Source organism: Aplysia californica, unplaced genomic scaffold (genome assembly GCF_000002075.1).
Source record: "Aplysia californica isolate F4 #8 unplaced genomic scaffold, AplCal3.0 scaffold00213, whole genome shotgun sequence".
NCBI lineage: Eukaryota > Metazoa > Mollusca > Gastropoda > Aplysiida > Aplysiidae > Aplysia > Aplysia californica.
Window position 1 is genome coordinate 1,063,971 of NW_004797483.1, and position 6,206 is coordinate 1,070,176.

General features: G+C 39.1%; 1 long non-coding RNA gene across 1 annotated transcript; it reads left to right on the top strand.

The window, feature by feature from the left end:
• Positions 1-2,716: 2,716 nt before the first annotated feature.
• On the top strand, positions 2,717-5,924 carry LOC106011915. Its single transcript, XR_001184899.1, has 2 exons — positions 2,717-2,787; positions 5,800-5,924. It is a non-coding gene; the product is annotated as an uncharacterized LOC106011915 (long non-coding RNA).
• The last annotated feature ends 282 nt before the right edge of the window (positions 5,925-6,206 follow it).

Below are 6,206 nucleotides of genomic sequence, written 5' to 3' on the forward strand. Positions count from 1 at the left end.
TCCCCCCCCCCCCCCCCCCACTTACAAAAAGACTATATAATGTTGACAAAATGTTGCGATGTTGTAATAAAGACATCATGAGAAATTTGAACCCTTTTAGTAAAAAAAAAAAGTGGAAGCCTTAGTATTTTTTAGTACATGTAGCCTACTAAAACCTTGCAAAATGAGACAGTTTACGTAATTCGTAAAATAGTGCTGTGAAATGTATAGAGGCAGTTCACTGCTAAGCCACGTGGGCAAGATGTTCCCCAAGGTATTGGAAGGGTGAACAAGGGCCCAAATGGGACTTAGAAACGGAAGAGGATGCACTGACGCAATATTTGCCCTACGACAAATGTGCGAAAGGGCAATAGAACACAACAAGGAACTTAACATAGTACTTGTCGACCAGGAGAAAGCGTTTGACAGAGTGAACAGTGAACAGAAACAAGCTGTGGAAAGAACTCGAAAACTACACCGTAAGAGGCCAACTTCTAGATAACATCCGTTCCATTTACGAGAACAGCATATGTAGGCCTACAGTAAGAACGTCAGAGGGACTCACAGATCTGTTCGAGATAACATCCGGAGTAAGACAAGGTTGTGTCCTATCACCACTATTATTTATACTATATATGGATAGAATTACACAAGAGGCCAACACAGAACCAGACGCCCTAAATGAATTACTCTTCGCTGACTACCAAAGCCTGGCACACAAAGATTAACGAAGTCTCCAACACCACACCACCAGAATAAACGAGGAATGCAACAACTACGTCATGAAGATCAACATCAACAAAACAGAGACAATGAAAGTACGCAGAAATCCAAGACCGCTCAGGATACACATCAACAACAACAGTCTCAGACAGGTCCAAGAATTTAAGTACCTCGGAAGTATATTATTATTCACAGAGGATGGGCAACAGGTCAGAGAAATTGAAACACGTGTACAATAGGCCAATAATGTTAGTTTCCAACTTGCTCCACTACTCAAACATCCTTACATCCCCATGACAACAAAACTCTAAATGATACTCACCCCAACACTCACCTATCAATGCCAAACATATGGACCACGATCAAGACATTGGAGCAAAGAATTACATGTGAAATGCGATGCCTTAGAAATGCAGTAAACAAGACCAGGCGATGTAAAATTAGAAACTAAGTAGTCAGAGAAATGGTGGGCTCAAATGATGTCATGCATCACATCCAACACCAAAGAATCAACTGGTTCGGACGTCTCATGCGATTACCAACATACCATCCAGCACAACGTGCCTACATAAAAAAAATTAAATAGCAACAGAAATTAGACGTTCTATCTACTTTTATAAACTCGTAAGATTATTCGGAGACGTTATCAAGGTATTCCAAAGAATTGTATTCGAAAAAGCTTGAGGGATTGTGAAACTCATACATTTTTTCGTCACATTTCTCTAAACCGGGTACTGAGCAAACAAAACTTTGCAATAACTCGGAGGTGGTGCAAAAGCAATGCTATCCTTAACAAGGTATCAAAGCCAGGCACTACAAGATAGTACATAATTATGTACTATCTTTGGGCACTATTAGCACCATTAGAGTCGCATATACTACTTTTTAGAGATATCGATATTTTGGATTACCAATGTATTGCCGATAACCAATGTACTATCTTTGCCAATACCAAAATTGTCCAAAGATTAAATTTTCCTCTGCGTTTTACTAGGCTTGGGACTAGCATAAACTGGCATACATAATTATATAATATATCATGGTGTCGAGAGAGGGATGGTGTATATATATATATATATATATATATATATATTACTAATACACTGTACATTTCTTCTGTGTAATGGCAGCCTACAAGTCACCACTTATCTAAGAAATGGCTATTGTTGGCACAATGGCTGCACCCCTAGCTCAATGAAATGTATCATCATCATCATCATCATCATCATCATCATCATCATCATCATCATCATCATCATCATCATCATCATTATCATCATCGTCGTCGTCGTCGTCGTCTTCGTTGTCATCGTCGTCGTTGTTCTAACCACGATAATTTTTAAAAAGCTAACAAATTGATGGAGACTTGAGTATTTGAATGTTTATTACTGGGCTTCGCCAGGATCATCATCATCATCATCATCATCATCATCATCATCATTATCATTACTATTGACCTATTAGACTATTAAATTGTTAACATTATCATCAATATCTTCACCACTGTTATATATCTACCATAGTTAACTTTTTTTTTTCATCATTAATAATTATGATTAACTGCTTATCTTTTTCCATTTCCTCAGACCTGGTACTTGCATTGCTTGTGGCCGGAGCAGTCGGTGACGAAGCCGAAGACAAGTGCAATGCTCAGTTCGCAAAGGCTTGCGATACCGCCAACGGGATATGTATTGCCACACCAATTAAGCCATTTTGTGGTGCCGGCTTGCGTAAGATTGAAACCAGACCCTGCGGCTACTGCTGCTGCACCAACAACAACAGCAGCAGCAGCAACAGCAGCAATAACAACAACAACAGCAGCAGCATAAAAACAACAACGACAACAAAAATAACAACAACAACAATAACGACAATAACAGCAACAGCAACAACACCAACAATTTTAGGGGTCGTATATAGGCGCCGCAGAGAAATCATTACTGACTGTGTTTCTCCCCCGAAACCCGTAGGCTCTGCACACGCACACACACACACACACACACACACACACACACACTGTCTATCTGAATGCATTGGCAAGTGCCCCAAACCCACGGGCATCTTGGGATTCATTCCTGTCTGCAGGTTAGCATAACAACAACATCATCATCAACAACAACAATAACAACAACAACAACAATAACAACAACAACAACTACTACTACTACTACTACTACTACTACTACTACTACTACTACTACTACTACTACTACTACTACTACTACTACTACTACTACTACTACTACAACAACGACAGCAGCAGCGACAGTAACAACAACAAGAATAAACCAAAGAAAGTATTTTCAAGAAAAATTGTACGCCACCATCAACTCAATTTTTTAAAAATTAGGAAGAAGATTGATTTCCCCCGTTTCCCTGTAACGTTCGGTGGTATCAGGGCGTTATTTTCCCGAGCTGCCTAGATGTAATTTTATTGTAGGCCTACATTATTTTCCTGTAGCATTTCAAGGTACCTGTAATAAGGTTTGTAAATAATGATATTGCTTTCTTGCACTCTCTCCAGGTAATGGGATCTTGCAATCAAACATTGTTTTTCTTACCGTAGCGTCTTGTGAAAGTAAGTTATGAGTACCCAGCTATAGTCAGCGAAAGATCCTTGTTAGTTTATTAGCGTATCTAGCGTATCAGCGCCTATAAGTGGCAGCTTGCACCGTATGCTTCCCAGGAAATTGAGATTGTTCCAGAATGCTATCAGATCTACTGAGGTAATAGTGTGCATTGTAAAGCGCATAGAGCTTGCCGTTGAGTGAGGATTTGTGCTCTATCTATCTATCTATCTATCTATCTATCTATCTATCTATCTATCTATCTATCTATCTATCTATCTATCCATCTATCTATTATTTTTCTTCTTCTTCTTCTTGTACCGTTTTAAAGTAGGTATACCCCCCCCCCCCCGGAGCGGTGCCACTGACTGAAGTGTCTTTTGGCCATTCCCAAAGGGGGGGGGGGCAGTTCTCGTTCATGCACAATTGTAAATGGGCTGATTCATCAATGTCACGCTTATAACTGTGCTGGTCTACAACAGGGAACTGCTGCTTTTTCTTTCCTAATTCTTACTATTGTCATTTTGCCTCTACTTCTTTTGTATGTTTGTCACACTCTTGTGACCCGTTATTTCCGGGATGCCTTGAAAGTCGAAATAGACTTTGTGCTGTTGAAGTTAGGGAGGTGAGCAGAGTAAGCCTGATTCCATGTAAAGACTTCTCTGTTGACATCCATCCCTTGGCGCTAAGACCTTGTGCAGTTGTGAGTACCGTAAAACCTCTACTAAAAAAAAAAGTATCCTTATTTTTTTTTCTTTTACGAGTCATAAAGTAATGCAAGCTGTTCATTATTTTGCACAATTTAGCTTCAAATTTAATTACATTTAGCTCACAGGTACTTGCTTATATACTTTTGAACTCAAATTGTTAAAATTTAAGTTTCTTCAATTTTCGCCCGAATGACGTCACATCAAAATCAAAATGGCTACCCTCTTGGAGGTCTGTCAGAGGCACAGAATTCTACACTTAGTGTAGAATTCTGTGGTCAGAGGTAAAGAGCCGTGATTGAATTCCTTGTTTTAGAAGGAGAATCCACTGATAACATCCAAAACTGGCTTCAAAATGTTTACAAGGACCAAGCTCTAGATTTTGGCACTGTATATAGGTGGGTCAGGACGTATGTGCAATGAACTGGAAGAACAGGAAGACGTGTCCATACGCTTATCAGACAAGCGTCGTCCAGAGGAGTCAGCCAGAAAAATCATGGCAATTATTGTGTTTTGGGACGTTCATAGGGTGCTTCTCACAGATTTTTTTTTACCACGAGGAGTAACTTTGTCAATTCTGAACCCTACTGTCCCCGTACAATTATGCGAATTTAGATGGCCAAATTATGCACAAAAAAGCCAAATTATGCAAAAATTATGCAAGTTACCGTAACACCTTTCGCGACATGTTTTGCACTTTTTCAACACAAATTTTCATGACTTTTATGTTTTATGTACAGAAAAATTTAAAACAGAACATATCAGTATCAGTAATTTGTAGTGTATTTGGAAAGAAAACAATACACATCTGTAAAAAAAAATAAAAATAGAAATAAAAAATATAATCTCTGTAACTTTTAGCTGTAGATCTAGATCTGGGAAAGAAAAATGTATTTTAAAAAAAGGACATCTGGACCTCTGATGCTGGCACATTACTAAAACCAGGAACACCTGTCAAACATGAAGCATCAGCAGACATGAGAACAACAACTTTTGATGGATTGAAAAATTGAACATGCTTAAGGAACAAAATCCCAAACCATAACCAAGATCTTCTACCAAGGGAGATAACCAACTTTTCACTTAAATAAGACTTATTACGGCGATTATTTCCCTTTAATCACATGGCGAGGCGTTAATTAATAAAATTAATTATTTTGTTTTAAAAAAGGGAAAAAACGTGAAAAAACGCGGGGAATCCTAAATTATGCAAATGTGCAGAATTACGCGGCCGCACAATCGCATAGACCCTACATTGAAACGACGGAAAGCAAGAATTCGACGATTCCGACCAAATTTTAAGATGGAAAGAGTGTTTTTTTCACCTTGACAATGCACGTCGACATTCGAGTGCCAGAACAAGGGAAATAATCACCCCCGTTTATGTGGAAAACACTGCCCAATCCGACTTATTCTCCTGATTTAGCTCCTTTAGACATCCACCTTTTCGGTCCTCAAAAAGAGCCATTGAGAGGTCAACACTATTGAAACGATGGAGAAATCAGGACTGCTCTAACCCTTCGTCCAGCTTGCTTAGTTTAACGAAGCTAGCATAGGTGGACTAAGTAAAAGGTGGACATTGGCTATTAAACGAAATGGAGACTACGTTGAGAAATAAAAATCTAATCCTCAGATGCTCCTCTTCAATTTGAGGTATCATAGTTGCAAGTATGTTCTTTTTTCTTTAAGTTATAAACGAACTTGCATTACGTTTTGACTCACCCTGGTATCTTGTGACATATTTTCCCTCATTATACAATGGTTTCCCTCACTGTCGTTTTTCCAGCCCTAATTCTTTGCCCTATTGTGTTGTTGTACTGCAGCATACAGTGCTACGTGAAATGTGGGATCACCTTCTTCACCGAGCTTACGAAGAAACCAGCCTAAGGAGACTCGGACCAGCTGACGAGTACAGACAAATGTACATATAGGGGCCTACATAGAGACATACACATACATACAACATTATGATACATACATATTATATTATATATGAGAGACAGAGAGAGAGCAAGAGAGAGAGAGAGACACACACACACAGAGGGAGAGAGGGAGAGAGAGAGAGAGAGAGAGAGAGAGAGAGAGAGAGAGAGACGGAAAAGGGGATAAACAAAAAGTGAAAAAGAAAGAAGCATGGGATGGAACAATCCAATCTGACGACCCTTTTCGTTTGACATGGAGGACATACATAACAAGCTATTGGAAATAAATTTTTTCTTCAAATAGGCTG